Source organism: Vulpes vulpes, chromosome 11 (genome assembly GCF_048418805.1).
Source record: "Vulpes vulpes isolate BD-2025 chromosome 11, VulVul3, whole genome shotgun sequence".
NCBI lineage: Eukaryota > Metazoa > Chordata > Mammalia > Carnivora > Canidae > Vulpes > Vulpes vulpes.
In genome coordinates, this window is record NC_132790.1 from 51,889,573 (window position 1) to 51,908,533 (window position 18,961).

The window sequence follows — 18,961 nt, forward strand, 5'->3', positions numbered from 1 at the left end:
CCTGCAGGCAGCAAGGGGCCTGCGGGACCAGGTTGGACAGGTGGATGGAACCAGGCCGTCCTCCTTTTTGCAGAGTGGCAGTGGCGGGAGCGCAGCGCCCGAGCACACTCGCACTGTCTCCTCCCCAAAAGCGCCTCCGGTCCCCACTCCCTAGTCCCCACCCCCAAGCCCGGCCGCGGCGGCGGACTCGACCTGCCGACCTGCGCGCGGAGCTCTGAGGAACCAGGCCGGAGGCCGGCACCGGGGCTGGGCAAGCCGCCCAGCGAGCGGGACTGGCCGCCCAGTGCGGAGAGCGCTTCCCTAGTCCAGGAGACTGGAAAAGGTCCCCGAGCCGGGCCTCGCTCTGCGGGTCCCCGGACGCCCAGACCCGCGGGTCTACGCGTGGGCGCCAGCGTGGGGAGGGCGCCTGGCGCCGGGGCGGGGTGGAGGGTAGGCTCCTCCCAGGCCCCTCCCTCTGCAAGCCCTCCTAGCCCTGGGTCACCCCGGGAGGGGTCCTGGCACCCTAATCTGTTAAGGGGTCCGGATATGTCTTCATCAGCCGGGATTATCCGGGGTTTAACTAATCAGTACAGATTCCTGCGCTCATGACTTTCCGGGGGAGGTCTCCATCCCCGGGCGAGGGCCAAGCTGGAAGGTGCGCTCCCTGCCCTCGGGCCTCCTGCGCGGGCGGCTCCGCTCGGCGCCCTGCGGACAGCGGACAGCGAGTGAGCGGCCCCACTGAGACGTGTCCGCGGCTGTGAGGAGGCCCCCGGCCAGGCTGGCAGTGGAACGGGCACGGGCGAATAAAATGTGTCTCCATGTGAGCGCGCGAACAGCCCTGTGGGTCTCTTCCTCTTCTGATTTTCTTCCTGCCTCTGCCTCTCTGGCTGCTCCTTCTCTGTTGCTTTTGTGTCCTCCCCTTTAAAGGCTGCGTAGACACTGTCCTGCCCTGTCCGCTATCTCGTGCCCTGCCTGCCTATTCTGTCTGCAGGCCTGCCCAACCTCCAGTGCCAAATCACCCACGTCTTTGCCTGGGACCTTTCTTTGGTCTCCAGAGGCCACTTTGTCCACTAACCCGAGATGCCAAGGATTAAAACGCCATAAGAAGCTCTGGACCACCCAGGGTCAAATAACTCAAGCGTGCGTTCTATTCTGCTTCCCAAGGTCCCCAGCAGGGATACTTGCTAATTATCATATCCCAAATTGCTTTCTTTCTAGGTGCTATGGGTGCCCCACCCAGACTCCCACTCTTGGGCCCTGGCACCTCCCTCCAGCTGCTGTGAATGTAGGCTAACAGCTTATCATTGCTCATAATGAGAATTGCCCTCTGCTGACAAAAGCCTTAACCTACCCCCCACCCCCATCCACAATGCTTGACAGACTTACAGTAGATGTGATACAAGACTACCACTTGCCTCCCGAGGGACAATTCTGCAGAGCCATTTCCGCTCCAAACCTCTTTCTGCTGAAGGATCAGGTCAAGGCTCAGCTGGACCTATGAGCACACTCTTGCCCAGCTCCCTCCCTCTTCTCTGACTTTCCTAGTTCCTGAGACCTCTTTAGCCCTTTCCCCAGTAAAGCTCATACATCCACACTCTCTCTTCAGCTCTGCTTCTAGGGACCTATTCCCACCTCACTTCCCCACTTTCCCTTCAGTGTTGCCCTAAAGCATCTCCCAGATAAATGATAAAAAGGAGGCCCCAGGGGATCCCTGGGTGGCGCAGCGGTTTAGCGCCTGCCATTGGCCGAGGGCGCTATCCTGGAGACCAGGGATCAAATCCCGAATCCCAAGTCGGGCTCCCGGTGCATGGAGCCTGCTTCTCCCTCTGCCTGTGTCTCTGCCTCTCTCTTTCTCTCTCTCTCTCTCTCTCTCTCTGTGTGTGTGTGTGACTATCATAAATAATAATAATAAAAAGACCAGAAAAGCTAATCTTTGAAAAAAAAAAAAAAAAAAAAAGGAGGCCCCAGCAATATGTGTTTGCAAACTCTCCAGGGGACTTTACTGCCCCTTCAAGTTTGAGAATTAGGGTCTTCTAGTGATGTCTCATGAACCACGTGTCCTTTGTTTAACAAATATGCTCTGAGCACACAAACCCCCATTTACTCCCCCATGCTCTGAGGAGCTATGGAGAATGCTCAAGTTCAGGGCTAGGATAACAGCAGCCAGATGTGAACTAAGGGAACCAGTAAGCCAGGGGCACCAAAAGAAGGAAGAGAGAAATTTTTTTATTTTAAAATGATGTATATCAAAAAATATGTTAATGACCAAACAGCCTCCATGAATGGAACATGGCTGTGTGCCAGATGCTGTGCTAAATGTTTTATATGTATCAATTCATTTAATGTGCAAGGAGGACTTGACTCAGAGCCCACCTCTGGGGAAACCCAAACTCACACACCCTATTTCTTAGGTTCCCTTGAGCACCATTCTCTCTCCTTCATGTGAGATCCCATGATTCAATCATCATCTGCCTGCCCAGAACTCCCAAATCAATCTCCAGCCTGGTATGTGCTCCTGCAGCTCAGGCCCATATCAGTGGCCTCCTGGACTTCTATCTCAGTGTCCCAGGAGAACAGTCCATTAGTGCTGAATGCAGCATCTGCCTCCCCCAAGTCTATATCTCCCCAAGGCTTCTTCACCTCCACCCCAGGAGCCTAAACAGAGCCCTCCCCACCAGGTCTACTTCCAGTTACCAAAAATAACATGAGTAACAACAACGGCTGTCATCTCTTGGGTTCTTACTATGGGCAGCTGCTATTGCATACACCTTATCAAAAGGATCACATTTCGGGCAGCCCAGGTGGCTCAGTGATTTAGCACTGCCTTCAGCCCAGGGCGTGATCCTGAGGACCCGGGATCGAGTCCCACGTCAGGCTCCCTGCACGGAGCCTGCTTCACCCTCTGCCTGTGTCTCTGCCTCTCTCTGTCTCTCATGGATAAATAAATAAAATCTTAAAAAAAAAAAAAAGATTACATTTCATCCTGACGGCAACTCTAAGGGTGGATGCTATTGTTTATATCTTTAAGGTAAAGAAACAAGATTTAGGGAAGACAAATAATCACATAAATTATCCAAGGTCACCCTACTGCCAAGTGGCAGAGCCAGAATAAAACCCAACACTGTGAGACTCATGCCTGGTTCTGCACCACTACCTAGCCTGCATCTGCCTTCAAGTTCTCTCTCCCTGCCCATTACCACACTGTAGGTCAGGCCAAGCTAGGACTTGCTGGAAGGAAATGTATTTGTCTATCTAGGGCTACTCAGTATCCAAACAACTTTGAGATGCTCTGCAAGAAGCGCCTTCTTTTGTGTGGGATAGATGCTTTCTCTTCCCATTCTCTGACAGTTCAGTTATTACCTGGGAGACCTGGGGCCATGCGAAGGGCCAAGTATGGAGTCCTCCCCAGATTCCCCTCACCCCACTGGAAAAATCTCTTCCCCACTCTTGAAGTACTTGATGGTTCTTATGTCATCTTGTCTTACCCTGCAGTTCCTTTGTATCTGTCTTCATCCTTCCATTGACTTCAGGTGCCCAGGACCAAGTCCTACTCATAATCACATCCCAGAAAAATGCTCTTTATCTTCCAAGACAATACATTTCTTCATGTAGTTTCTGGATTGGTCTCCCCACTCTAGACCAGTGGTTCTTAAAGTGTGGTCTCCAGACCATCAGGACTATCATCACATGGGAACTGGCTAGAAAGACAAACTCTGGACCCCACCCAGACTTACTAAATGGAAACTCTGGGGGTAGGCCCCAGCAATATGTATTTGCAAGCTCTCCAGGGGACTTTACTGCCCCTTCAAGTTTGAGAATTAGGGTCTTCTAGTGATGTCTCATGAACCACGTGTCCTTTGTTTAACAAATATGTTCTGAGCACACAAACCCCCACATACTCCCCCATGCTCTGAGGAGCTATGGAGAATGCTCAAGTTCAGGGCTAAGATAACAGCAGCCAGATGTGAACTAAGGGAACCAGTAAGCCAGGGGCACCAAAAGAAGGAAGAGAGAAATTTTTATTTTAAAATGATGTATATCAAGGCAAAAGAAACAAAAGCAAAAATGAACTATTGGGACTTCATCAAGATAAGAAGCTTTTGCACAGCAAAGGATACAGTCAACAAAACTCAAAGACAACCTACAGAATGGGAGAAGATATTTGCAAATGACATAACAGATAAAGGGCTAGTTTCCAAAATCTATAAAGAACTTATTAAACTCAACACCAAAGAAACAAACAATCCAATCATGAAATGGGCAAAAGACATGAAGAGAAATCTCACAGAGGAAGACATGGACATGGCCAACACGCACATGAGAAAATGCTCTGCCTCACTTGCCATCAGGGAAATACAAATCAAAACCACAATGAGATACCACCTCACACCAGTGAGAATGGGGAAAATTAACAAGGCAGGAAACCACAAATGTTGGAGAGGATGCGGAGAAAAGGGAACCCTCTTACACTGTTGGTGGGAATGTGAACTGGTGCAGCCACTCTGGAAAACTGTGTGGAGGTTCCTCAAAGAGTTAAAAATAGACCTGCCCTACGACCCAGCAATTGCACTGTTGGGGATTTACCCCAAAGATTCAGATGCAATGAAACGTCGGGACACCTGCACCCCGATGTTTCAAGCAGCAATGGCCACAATAGCCAAACTGTGGAAGGAACCTCAGTGTCCATCGAAAGATGAATGGATAAAGAAGATGTGGTCTGTGTATACAATGGAATATTACTCAGCCATTAGAAACGACAAATACCCACCATTTGCTTCAACGTGGATGGAACTGGAGGGTATTATGCTGAGTGAAATAAGTCAATCGGAGAAGGACAAACAGTGTATGTTCTCATTTATTTGGGGAATATGAATAATAGTGAAAGGGAATATAAAGGAAGGGAAAAGAAATGTTGGGAAATATCAGGAAGGGAGACAGAACATAAAGACTCCTAACTCGGGGAAACGAACTAGGGGTGGTGGAAGGGGAGGAGGGCGGGTGTTGGAGGGGAATGGGTGACGGGCACTGAGGTGGACACTTGACGGGATGAGCACTGGGTGTTTTTCTGTATGTTGGTAAATTGAACACCAATAAAAGTTAATTAAAAACAAAAACAAAAAAAAAAATAAAATGATGTATATCAAAAAATATGTTAATGACCAAACAGCCTCCATGAATGGAACATGGCTGTGTGCCAGGTGCTGTGCTAAATGCTTTATATGTATCAATTCATTTAATGTGCAACAACCCCAACAAGGGAAGGCTTATTATTACCCCATTTTGTAGATGAGAAAACGGAGGCACAGAGCTGTAATTAGTCTGGCAGGCAGTGGAGAAGTCAGGATCTACTGTCAGCCTTGAAGCAGAAAAGTCATGATAGAGAAAATAACAGTGTTGCTCATACACTTGTCTGTGGTTTGGGGTTGTTTTTGGTTTTGATTTATATAGGTTTGGGGCCTGTAACTTAATCTTACATATCTCCAACTGCTCTCAATTGATGGTTCTGTGGGCTTGAGGCAGATTACTGTGAGAGGCTCATGTGTCCATGGTTGGCCTTTTCTCCTTGGGTTCTGAGATAATAGGGAAATCCCAGGTAGGAATACAGGTAACACTTTGGCCCCAAGGAGTGTATTTCCTTTCCTCCTAGGACCCTATATCTGTCTCTCTCCTCCTTCCTCTTCCCTCCTCTGTTCCCTACCCCTTCCCTCAATAAGGCTCATGGCCTCTCTCCTTAATTCCCATCTGTAAGTCAAATGAACTCCAAGACCGAATTAAACTCAGGAGAGAGCATAGCATCCAGCATCCAAGCTGAGATCCTCAGGGCAGAAAGAAGACATGACAGAAGGTGTACATGGCCTCCCCAAGTGGGAGGAAGCTGGCAGTGTATTCTTTAGGCATGGAACGGAATGAGAGAGTGATGGCACAGATCACGTCAACCAAAAGGTCATAGAAGGGGACACTAAGTGCAGGAAGAAGCTGTCGATGAGTTTCATTTCCAGCATTAAACAAACATTAAGTCATCTACTAATGGAGAAAACTTCCTGGCAGCAAATGATAATGTGCTTCCAATGGATCTGTAATAGACGTAAGTATGTGATCACCCTCCGACTCCACACCTGGGCTGACACCCTGGGTGAATGAAGGTAAGAACAGTTCTGCCAAGGGACTGCAGGTTCCACCAACTTGAGGGGGCCTCTCCTAGGACAAGGACTCATCCCATTTGAAGGAGATCCTCACTCCTGCCACAGCACTTATCTCTGTCATATCTCTCAGAGACCCTGTCACATTTATAATTATTCGTTTGTCCGCAGGATCACTGTACTTTGCCTGTACCCTTGCCAGTTGCTATAGCTGGCACTGTCAAAGGATTGCCCACCAGCCCCTCAGGTCACCTGCAGCATCTGTGGACAGTTCCCAACACACTGACAGCTTCCTACCTCAGCACCTGCAACTCTACCTGATGATGTTCTCAGGCCTCAGGAGGGCAGTAGCCAGGCGTAGGATCCAGAGAGGCAACAGCCCCATCAACAACCCTCCAAGGATGACCAGGGGTTGGTGGGTAATACCAGAAGATCATTGCCAAGTGGGGCAACAGGACTGGGGGCATTCTGCACGGTCAATCTAAAGGCCCCATCATGATTGAGCCCCAACAGATAGAGGGAACATTCCTCAGCATCTTTTTTTTTTTTTTTTTTATGAGAGAGAGAGAGAGAGAAAGAGGCAGAGACACAGGCAGAGGGAGAGGCAGGCTCCATGCACCGGGAGCCCGACGTGGGATTCGATCCCGGGTCTCCAGGATCGCGCCCTGGGCCAAAGGCAGGCGCCAACCGCTGCGCCACCCAGGGATCCCCATTCCTCAGCATCTTAAAAGCCATTTACAAAAAGCCTACAGCAAATATCATTCTCAATGGGGAAACATTGGGATCCTTTCCCCTAAGATCAGGAACGCGACAGGGATGCCCACTCTCACCACTGCTATTCAACATAGTACTGGAAGTCCTCGCCTCAGCAATCAGACAACAAAAAGAAATAAAAGGCATTCAAATTGGCAAAGAAGAAGTCAAACTCTCCCTCTTCGCAGATGACGTGATACTGTACATAGAAAACCCAAAAGATTCCACCCCAAGATTGCTAGAACTCATACAGCAATTCGGCAGTGTGGCAGGATGCAAAATCAATGCCCAGAAGTCAGTGGCATTTCTATACACTAACAATGAGACTGAAGAAAGAGAAATTCAGGAGTCAATCCCATTTACAACTGCACCGAAAAGCATAAGATACCTAGGAATAAACCTAACCAAAGAGGTAAAGGATCTATACCCTAAAAGCTACAGAACACTTCTGAAAGAAATTGAGGAAGACACAAAGAGATGGGAAAACATTCCATGCTCATGGATTGGAAGAATTAATATTGTGAAAATGTCAATGTTACCCAGGGCAATTTACACATTCTTTTTTTTAATTTTTATTTATTTATGATAGTCACACACACAGAGAGAGAGAGAGAGAGAGAGAGAGGCAGAGACATAGGCAGAGGGAGAAGCAGGCTCCATGCACCGGGAGCCCGACGTGGGATTTGATCCCAGGTCTCCAGGATCGCACCCTGGGCCAAAGGGAGGCGCCAAACCACTGCGCCACCCAGGGATCCCTAATTTACACATTCAATGCAATCTCTATCAAAAGACCATGGACTTTCTTTAGAGAGTTGAAACAAATAATCTTAAGATTTGTGTGGAATCAGAAAAGACTCCGAATAGCCAAGGGAATATTGAAAAAGAAAACCAGAGCCAGGGGCATCACAATGCCCTGTACTACAAAGCTGTGATCATCAAGACAATGTGGTTCTGGCACAAAAACAGACACACAGATCAATGAAACAGAAGAGAGGACTCAGAAATGGGCCCTCAACTCAATGGTCAACTAATATTCAAGAAAGCAGGAAAGACTATCCACTGGAAAAAGGACAGTCTCTTCAATAAATGGTGCTGGGAAAATTGGACATCCACATGCAGAAGAATGAAACTAGACCACTCTCTTGCACCATACACAAAGATAAACTCAGAATGGATGAAAGATCTAAATGTGAGACAAGATTCCATCAAAATCCTAGAGGAGAACACAGGCAACACCCTTTTTGTACTTGGCCACGGCAACTTCTTGCAAGATACATCTATGAAGGCAAGGGAAACAAAAGCAAAAATAAACCATTGGGACCTAATCAAGATAAAAAGCTTCTGCACAGCAAAAGAAACCGTCAACAAAACTAAGAGATAACCTACAGAATGGGAGAAGATTATTTGCAAATGACGTATCAGATAAAGGGCTAGTATCCAAGATCTATAAAGAACTTATTAAACTCAACAGCAAAGAAGCATACAATCCAATCATGAAATGGGCAAAAGACATGAACAGAAATCTCACAGAGGAAGACATAGACATGGCCAACACGCACATGAGAAAATGCTCTGCATCACTTGCCATCAGGGAAATACAAATCAAAACCACAATGAGATCCCACCTCACACCAGTGAGAATGGGGAAAATTAACAAGGCAGGAAACCACAAATGTTGGAGAGGATGCGGAGAAAAGGGAACCCTCTTGCACTGTTGGTGGGAATGTGAACTGGTGCAGCCACTCTGGAAAACTGTGTGGAGGTTCCTCAAAGAGTTAAAAATAGACCTGCCCTACGACCCAGCAATTGCACTGTTGGGGATTTACCCCAAAGATTCAGATGCAATGAAACTCCGGGACACCTGCACCCCGATGTTTCTAGCAGCAATGGCCACAATAGCCAAACTGTGGAAGGAGCCTCGGTGTCCATCGAAAGATGAATGGATAAAGAAGATGTGGTTTACGTATACAATGGAATATTACTCAGCCATTAGAAACAACAAATACCCACCATTTGCTTCTACTTGGGTGGAACTGGAGGGTATTATGCTGAGTGAAGTAAGTCAATCAGAGAAGGACAATCATCATATGGTTTCATTCATTCAGGGAACATAAAAAATAGTGAAAGGGATTAAAGGGGAAAGGAGAGAAAATGAGTGGGAAATATCAGAAAGGGTGACAGAACATTAGAGACTCCTAACTCTGAGAAATGAACAAGGGGTCGTGGAAGAGGAGGTGGACAGGGGGATGGGGTCACTGGGTGACAGGCACTGTGGGGGGCACTTGATGGGATGAGCACTAGGTGTTATACTACATATTGGCAAATCAAAATCCAATAAAAAATATACCAAAAAAATTTTTAAAAAGGATTGAGCCCCAACAAACCCCACTCATTATCACAGACTCCCTGTGTCCTCCCCGTCTCTCCTACTGGAGCTGCCTTGTTTCACCTTCCAGATGAACTATTTCATCCCAGTCCCTGTCTCAGGGTCTGCTTTGGAGGACTCAAACCTAGATAGTGGGTAAACAATACAAAAGCAAGTTTGGGCAGGCCTGGAAACACCACATGCTAGGTACCTGGCACATGGCTGGCGCAGATTGAGTACTTTCAGAAGGTTTGCAGTGTGAAAGACTCCAAGGATGTGATGCATAGGAACCATGTCAGTGGTTCCCCCCATCTATTTAGCACTCTTTCTCAAGAGTCTCCTCCCCAAATACTTAAGACCTGGTCTAAGGAAGATGGGCTGCAAGTAAATCTCCATGGCAACTTTGGCAGTTGGGGCAGAAAGGAGTCCAACATTGGAACTCATAGCCCAGCCCTGGGACTGGTCATCTTGCCTGGTTCCTCTTTTCACAGAACTGTTGTGTTTGCTGCTGTGAACTAAGGTTTTGAGATGTGTGGCACCAAGCAGCCAGCCACTCTGCAACTGTATTTTCATTTGTGCTGGGTTTTTGCCTGTGAGGCTAAAGGAAGTGGCATTAGAGGCTGGGGTGGTTACGGGTCTTGTGGTGACCCCAGCCTGGGGCAGGATGGGACTAGAGTAAGCCATCCTGTGCTCTGTCAGCCTGTCTGTCTGATTGTTGAACCAACTTGTTCTAGCTCACTCCCTCCAAACACACTAATTAACCAGACATCCTCAAGTCAGCTAGAGAAATCCTCATTAAAGAGGAGAGGAAGAAGTAAAAAAAGGAGAAGATATGACAGTGAAAACCCACCAATGCCCCTGCAGACACAGGCTGCCATATGCTTTAAATCAGCCCTTCCTGAACACAACAAAGATGCCTGTATTCAATGTGCAGCCCTCCAGAGAGAGAGAAGGTAGCAAACACTGAGACATTCGATTCTTTATAGGACCATTATAGACAAGACCTTCATATGTAAAGGGAGAAAGTATTTGGAGGTGGTTCATGTTCTTGGTGCGCTCACACTTGGAGAGACTTTCATCACATGGTGCTCAAATGCTGGGAGCTCACTGGCCATTCCCCGGCCTGGGGTCTCCTATATTTCATTTGTCCTGGAAATTGTCAGATTTTATCCTTTTTAATTGTGCCATTCCTCCATTCCTTCTAAGCTATCCTTTTTGAGCTTCACTTATCCTTTGGCTGGGCTTTCTTATTCTCTCCTCCATGAGTCTTTTTGTTATTATTATTATTCATGAGAGACACAGAGATAGAGAGAGGTAGAGAGATAGATAGAGGGAGAAGCAGGCTCCTCGCAGGGAGCCTGATGCAGACTCCATCGCTGGACGAGGATCATGCCCTGAGCCAAAGGCAGATGCTCAAGCACTGAGCCACCCAGCCATCCCTCTCCTCCATGAGTCTTAAGTCTCTCTTTCATATATTCTGTCCTCCAATCATTTTGCTACAGCTCTAACTTGATATTCCTTAATCTCTCTTCAACTGTGCCTTGTCTCTTTATGAACCATCTATTGTATTCTAAGTTTAAGGCTGTATTTTTCATTTCTGTCTGATTTAAACCCACTCATTTTAGAGTCTCCATCAGTGTTTGATATCTGAAGTACTTAGAGGTCCAATTCTATCATTTATTCTTTCTGCTGACTCCTGCTCACAGTTTTGTTTTTATTTTTGTTTTTGTTAATACTGGGTCTTTTAGAGCAGTTTTAGGTTCACAGAGAAATTGAGCAGCACAGATTTCCCATGTACCTCTTGCTCCCACACATGTACAACCTCCTCCACTATCAACATCCCCCACCAGATATACATTTGCTATATTCAATGAACATCCACAAATCATTATCACCCAAAGTCCATAGTTTACATTTGGTTCACTCTTCACATGGTAGAGTCTATGTGTTTGGATAAATGTATCCACGCATCCACCATTACAGTACCATACAGAGTGGTTCCACTGTCCTAAGAATCCCCTGGGCTCCACCTGGTCATTCTCCCTTCCTCTAAATCCTGGAAACAACTGATTTTACTCTTTCCATAGTTTTGCCTTTTCCAGAATATCATATAGTTGGAATTGTATAGCCTTTTCAGATTGGCTTCTTTCACTTAGTAATATGCACTTAAGGTTCTTCCATGTCTTTTCATGGCTTTTTTATGCTAAATAATATTTCATTGTCTAGAGGTATCATAGTTTACTTATCCATTCACTTCCTGAATGATATCTTAGTTGTGTCCAAATTTTGGCAATTATGAATAAAGCTGCTATAAACATCTGCATGCAGGTTTTTGTATAGACATAAGTTTTCAATCCCTTTGCATAAATATCAGTAAGTGCAATTGTTGGATCTTGTGGTAAAAGTATTCTTAGTTTTTTTTTTTTTAAGTATTCTTAGTTTTGATAAGAAACCACCAAAGCGTCTTCCAAAGTGACTGAACCATTTTACATTCCCAGAAGCAATGAATGACAGTCCTATGACTCCACATCCTCATCAGTATTTGGTGCTGTTGGTGCACTGGATTTTGACCATTCTAACAGCTATGTAGTGGTATCTCACTGTTGATTTAATTTGCATTTCTTTGATGACATATGATGTGGAGCATCTTTTCACATGCTTATTTTCCATCTATATATCTTCTTTGGTGAGGTTTCTGTCTTTGACCTGTATCCTAATCAGATTGTTTTCTTACTGTTGAGATTTATGAGTTCTTTGTACATTTTGAATAATAGTCTTTTATCAGATGCTTGTTTTGCAAATATTTTATCTATGTCTATGGCTTGTCTTCTCATTCTCCTGATACTGTATTTCACAGAGCAGAAGTTTCCAATTCTAATGAAGTCCAGCACATCAACTATTTCTTTCATGGATAATACCTTTGTATTTAAAAAGTCATCAAAATATCCAAGGTCATCTAGGTTTTCTCCTATGTTATCTTCCAAAAGTTTTATAGTTTTGTATTTAACATTTAGCTCTATGATCCACTCTGAGTTACTTTTTGTGAAGGGTGTAAGGTCAGTGCCTAGACTGATATTTTTGTTTATTGATATCCAGCACCATTTGTTAAAGAGATTATCTTTGTTCCATTGTATTACTTTTGCTCTTTTGTCAATGATCAGTTAACTATGTCTATGAGGGTCTATTTCTTAGCTTTCTTTCATGTCCATTGATCTGTTTGTCTATTCTTTTGACAATACCAAACTGTCTTGATTACCATAGCTTTGTAATGAGTCTTGAAGCTCTAGTCCTCAGACTTTGTTCTTCTGCTTCAATATTAAGTTGACTATTCTTGGTCTTTTGCCCCTCCATATAAACACATTAGAGCCATTTTGTGACTGTTCACAAAATAATGCTGGTATTTTGACTGTGACTACAATAAATCAGTAGAAAAGATTGGGAAGAACTGACATCATAACAATATTAAGTCTTTCTATCCATGAACATGAAATATCACTCCTTTTATTGTATTCTTCTTTAATTTCATCTATCAGACTTTTCTTTTTATCCTCATATAAATCTTGTACATATCTTATTAGATTTATACCTAAGTATTTCATTTTGGGGATGCTAATGTAAATGATATTATGTTTTTAATTTCAAATTCTAATTATTCATTGCTGGTACATAAAAAAACACAATCGACTGTGGTCTGCACAGTCAATTACCCTTGTATTCTGCAACCTTGCTATAATCATTTATTTGTTCCAAGAATTTTTTTTTTATTCTTTGGATTTCTTACATAGGTAATCATGTCATCTGGGAACAAAGGTGGTTTTCTTTGCAATCTGCATGCTTTTTAAATTTTTTTTATTTATTCATGAGAGACACACAGAGAGAGAAAGAGAGGCAGAGACACAGGAGGAGGGAGAAGTAGGCTCCATGCAGGGAGCTTGACGTGAGACTCAACCCTGGGACTCCAGGACCATGCCCTGGGCCGAAGGCAGGTGCTAAACCGCTGAGCCACCCAGGGATCCCCAATCTGCATGCTTTTTATTTCCTTTTATTGTCTTAATGCTTTAGCAAGGTCTTTTAGTACAGTGTGGAAAAGGCATAGTGAGTGGGGACATCTTGCCTTGTTCCCCATCTTTGTGGAAAAGCTTCTAGTTTCTCATCATTAAGTATGATGTTACCCTGAGCCCTGCCAACTTAACACAGAGAATGAGCTTTAATCAGGCTAGGCAAATTCCCCAAGCCCTGCCCTCCCCACATTGCAGACAAGTCACAAAGGGCTGCAGGATGGGCATGCCTGAGCTCCAGCCATCCCACACAAAGATCAAGCAAAAATTATGGGCAAGTAGTTTGAACTTTGCTCTCCTCATATAGTGGTTAAGCCACAAGTAGGCTGAAGAAGAGCCCTAAGCCCCACATTTCCCATGGAGTAACCATAGGTCTGTCACACCTGGCAGGCACATACAGCCCACACAGGAATGCCCCTAGAGACCCTGGCTCTGGCAGTCAGGGGAGACTGCACTTCTGAACCACATAGAACAGCTCCTATGCAGATCATCCCTTTGGGACTGAGGGAAGCAGTTGTTTTGCCTAATACATAGAGACAAACAGAGAGACAAAATGAGGAGAGAGAGGAATATATTTCAAGCCAAATAACAAGGCAAATCCCCAGAAAAAGACCTTAAGGAAATGAAGATAAGCAACCTACCTGTTAAAAAGTAATGGTCATTAAGGTGCTCACTGATGCCAAAAGAAGAATGAATAAAAACAGTGAGAACTTCAACAAAGAGATAGAAAATATAAGAAAAATATGAAGCAGAAGTTATTAACTGAAGTGAAAAGTAACTAGAGGAGTTCAACAGCAGAATGGATGAATTGAAAGCACAAATAAGTGAGCTGGAAGGCAAAGCAATGTAAAACATCCAGAAGGAATAGCAAAATAAAGAAAAAGTTAAAAGAAGTGGAGATAACTTAAGAGACCACAGAGACAACATGAAATGGAATAATGTTCACATTATAAGGGTCCAGAGGGAGAAGAGAAAGTGAAGGGGCCAGAAAAATTATTTGAAGAAATAACGGCTGAAAACTTCCCTAATCTGGGGAAGGAAATACACACAGGTCCATGAATCCCAGAGATTCAAATAAGATAAATGCAAAAAGAAATACATCAAGAAATATTATAATTAGAATGGTAAAAGTCAAGGATAAAGAGACAATCTTAAAGCAGCAAGAGAAAAGCAACACATTACATACAAGGGAAACACACTAAGGCTATCAGCAGGTTTTTAAGCAAAAACTTTATAAGCCAGAAGAAAGTGTCATAACATTCAAAGAAAGAAACTTGTCAACCAGGATCCCTGGGTGGCTCAGTGGTTTAGTGCCTGCCTTTGGCCCAGGGCATGATCCTGAAGTCCTGGGATCAAGTCCCACATCGGGCTCGCTGCATGGAGCCTGCTTCTACCTCTGCCTGTGTCTCTGCCTCTCTCTCTCTCTCTCTCTCTCTCTCTCTCTCTCTCTCTCTCTGTGTGTGTGTGTCTCATGAATAAATAAAATCTTTTTTAAAGAAAGAAAGAAATTTATCAATGAAGAATCTTCTATCCATGAAGATAGTCATTCAGAATTGAAGGAGAAATTAAGAGTTTTCCAGATAAGTGAAATCTAAAGGAATTTATCACCAGTAAAGTAGCCTCACAAAAAATATTAAAGGGACTTCTCTAAGCTGAAAAGAAAAAGAGCTAATTAATAATAAAATATAGAAAGTAAGTCTCATTGGGGGATCCCTGGGTGGTGCAGCGGTTTAGCGCCTGCCTTTGGCCCAGGGCATGATCCTGGAGACCCGGGATCGAATCCCACGTCGGGCTCCCAGTGCATGGAGCCTGCTTCTCCCTCTGCCTGTGTCTCTGCCTCTCTCTCTCTCTGTGTGACTATCATAAATAAATAAAAAAATTAAAAAAAAAAAAAGAAAGTAAGTCTCATTGGAAAAGGTAAATAAAAATAAAGGTAGGGATAAATCAAGTATGAAAGGTAAAATAGAAAATACATAAAATTAATTACAAATACACTAATTAGTTAAGGGATAAATAAAATAAAAAGATGTAAAATCTGTCATCAAATATATGAAATGTACATGGGGTAAAAGTATAAAGCTTTGGAATGTGTTCAAAATTAGTTACTGTCATAAATAAATAAAAGAGACTATTACATACATAAGATGTTATAAAAGAACTTCATGATAACCACAAAGAAAAAAATGTGTAGTAAATACACGCAAAAAGAGGCATGGGATTCTAAATATAATTAAAGAAAGCAAACAAACCACAAGTAAAGAAAGGAAAAGAGAGGAACTAAAAAACTGCCAGAAAGCAATTAACAAAATGGCAATAAGCACATATCTATCAATAATTACTTTAAATGTAAAGGGGCTAAATTCTCTTATCAAAAGACAAAGGTTGGCTAAATACATTTTTTAATGACCCCCTTATATGTCCCCATAAGAGATTCACTCCAAACCTAAAGACACTCATAGACTAAAAGAGAAGAAATAAAGAAAGATATACCATGCAAATTGAGATGAAAAGGAACCTCAGATAGCAATATTTAATTAGAAGAAAATAGACTGTAAAACAAAGACTATAACAAAAGAAGGGCATCACATAATGATGAAGGGGTCAATCTAACAAAAGGATATAACATTCTTAAGTTAAGCACTCGACATAGGAGCACCTAAATATCTAAACCAAATATTAACAGAAATAAAGAAGAGATAGACACCAAGTCAATAATAGTAGGAGACTTTGAAACCCCACTTACATCCATGGGTAGGTCATCCAGACAGAAAATCAATAAGAAAAAAAATGGCTTTAAATGACACATTAGACCAATGAATTTAATACATATATACAGAACATTCCACCAAAAAAGCAGAAAAGTACACATTCTTCTCAGGTACATATGGATCATTCTCCAGGACAGATCATATATTAGACCACAAAACAAGTTTTAAAAAATTTAAGAAGTTGGAATCTTCTTTAAAAACCACAGTGGTGGGATCCCTGGGTGGCGCAGCGGTTTGGCGCCTGCCTTTGGCCCAGGGCGCGATCCTGGAGACCCGGGATCGAATCCCACATCAGGCTCCCGGTGCATGGAGCCTGCTTCTCCCTCTGCCTGTGTCTCTGCCTCTCTCTCTCTCTCTGTGACTATCATAAATAAAAAATAAAAATAAATAAAAATAAAATAAAGTCACTTTACAAGGCCAGTATTATCCTGATACCAAAATTGGGCAAAGACACTACAAATAAAGAAAATTACAGGCCAATATTTCTGGTGAACATAAATGCAAAAATCCTCAACAAAATATGAGCAAATTTGGGGTACCTGGGTGGCTCAATAGTTGAGTGTCTGCCTTTGGCTCAGGGCATGATCACAGGGTCCTGGGATCCCCTGCAGGGAGCCTGCTTCTCCCTCTCCTCTGTCTCTGCCTCTCTCTTTGTGTCTCTCATGAATAAATAAATAAAATCTTTTTAAAAATATAAGCAAATTGAATTCAACAATATATTAAAATGATCATACATTAGGGTGGCTGGGTGGCTCAGTCAGTTAAGCATCTGACACTTGATTTCAGCTGAGATCATGATCTCAGGGTGTGAGATGAAGCACTACATTGAGTTCAGCAATGGGTATGGAGCTTGCTTAGAATTCTCTCCCCTTCTCCCCTTAGAATCCCCTTAGAATCCTCTTAGAATTCTTCTCCCCTTTTACTTTAAGCAAAAGTAAAATAAAATAAAATAAAATAAAATAAAATAATCATAAACCATGATCAAGGGGGATTCATTCCAGGAATGCTTAGGATGATTCAACATCCACAAGTCAATCAAGGTGATATGCCACATTAACAAAACATAAAAATTAAATGATCAAAGCATAAAAATTAAATGATCATCTAATACATGCAGAAAAGGCATTTGATGGAATGCCATTTCCACTTATGATAAAAACTTTCAACATAGTATAGAGGGAATGAACCTCAACATAATAAATAGCATATATAACAAACCCACAGCTAACATCATATTTAATGATGAAAAGCTGAAAGCTTTTCCATTAAGATCAGAAAAAAGAAAACTTTGTGCACCTTCACCACTTTTATTCAACATAGTATTGGAAATCCTAGCCACAGCAATTATGCAAGAAATAGAAATAAAAACATCCATATTGGAAAGGCAGAAGTAAAACTCACTATTTGCTGATAACATTATACTATATATAGAAAACCCTAAAGACTGTCAAAAAACTTTTAGAATAAATGAATTCAGTACAGTTTCAGGAAACAAAATTAATATAAAGAAATCTGTTACATTTCTATACACTAGTAATGAACTATCAGAAAGAGAAATTGAGGGGAAAAATCATAATTTCATCAAAAAGAATGAAATACCTAGGAATAAATTTAAGCAAGGAGATGAAAGACCTGCACACTGAAAACTATAAGACATTAATGAAAGAAATTGAAGATGACACAAATGAAAAGAAAGGTAAACCATGCTCATGGATTGGAAGAATTAATATTGTTAAAATGTCCATACTACCCAAAGCAATCTACAGAGTCAATGCAATCCCTATCTAATTTTCAATGTCATTTTTCACAGAACTAGATAAATTTTTAAATTTTTGTGGAGTCACAAAGACCCAAAATAATCAAAGAAATTTTGAAAAAGAACAAAGCTGGAGGTATCACAATCACAGCTTTCATGCTAAACTACAAAACAATAGTAATCAAAAGAATATGATACTGGCACAAAAACAGACAGATATTAAATGGAACAGAAGAGTCCAGAAATAAACCCACACTTAATATATGACAAAAGAGGTAAGATCATACAATGAGGGGAAAAGACAGTCTCTTCTATAAATGATGTTGAGAAAACTAGTCATCTATATGCAAAAGAATAAAACAAAAAAGTAAATAAGACAATATCAAACTAAAAGCATCTTTGTACAACAAAGGAAAATCATCAACAAAATGAAAAGATAAACTGCTGAGTGGCAGAAGATACTTGCAAACAATATATGCGGTAAGGGGTTGATATCCAAAATATCCAAAGAATCTATATAACTCAATAACAAAAAAAAAAAAAAAAACAATCCAATTTAAAAATGGGCAGAGGATTTGAATAGACAGTTTTCCAAAGAAGACATACAGATGACCAACAGGCACATGAAATGGTGCTCAACATCACTAATCATCAGGAAAATGCAAATCAACACCACAATAAGATAACACCTGATGCCTATTAAAATGGCTCTTATCAAAAACATAAACAGCAAGTGTAGGCAAGGATGCAGGGAAAAGAGAAACCTTGTGCACTGTTAGTGAGAATGTTAATTTGTGTGGCCACTATGGAAAATAGCATGAAGATTCCTCAAAAAAATTGAAAAGAGTTACCATACAATCCAGCACTTATTAATACCACTTTAGGGTATCTATCAAAAACACTAATTTGAAAAGATATATGCACCTCTATGTTCATTGTAGCATTATGTACAATAGATAGGTGTCTACCAATAGGTAAATGGATAAAGAAGATGCAATATACATGTAATATATATATACATACATTGTAAATTGTAGAGAATTGCTATAATCTCTTCCTCAAATATTTGGTAGAGTTCACCAGTGAACCCATCTAGACCTGGTGCTTTTTGACGCAGAAGGTTATTAATTATTGATTGGATT

General features: G+C 42.3%; 1 protein-coding gene across 2 annotated transcripts in view; it reads right to left on the reverse strand.

The window, feature by feature from the left end:
• VSX1 (visual system homeobox 1) overlaps window positions 1–18,961 on the reverse strand; it is a 117,818-nt gene that overhangs the window by 8,798 nt on the left and 90,059 nt on the right. The window contains exon 1 of one of the 2 annotated variants that reach the window (XM_026016411.2): window positions 201–414. The exons of the other annotated variant lie outside the window; for it this stretch is intronic. The gene's annotated coding sequence lies outside the window, so the exon portion shown is untranslated. Of the gene's footprint in view, window positions 1–200; window positions 415–18,961 lie in introns of those variants that run through there. 2 annotated transcript variants of the gene reach the window in all.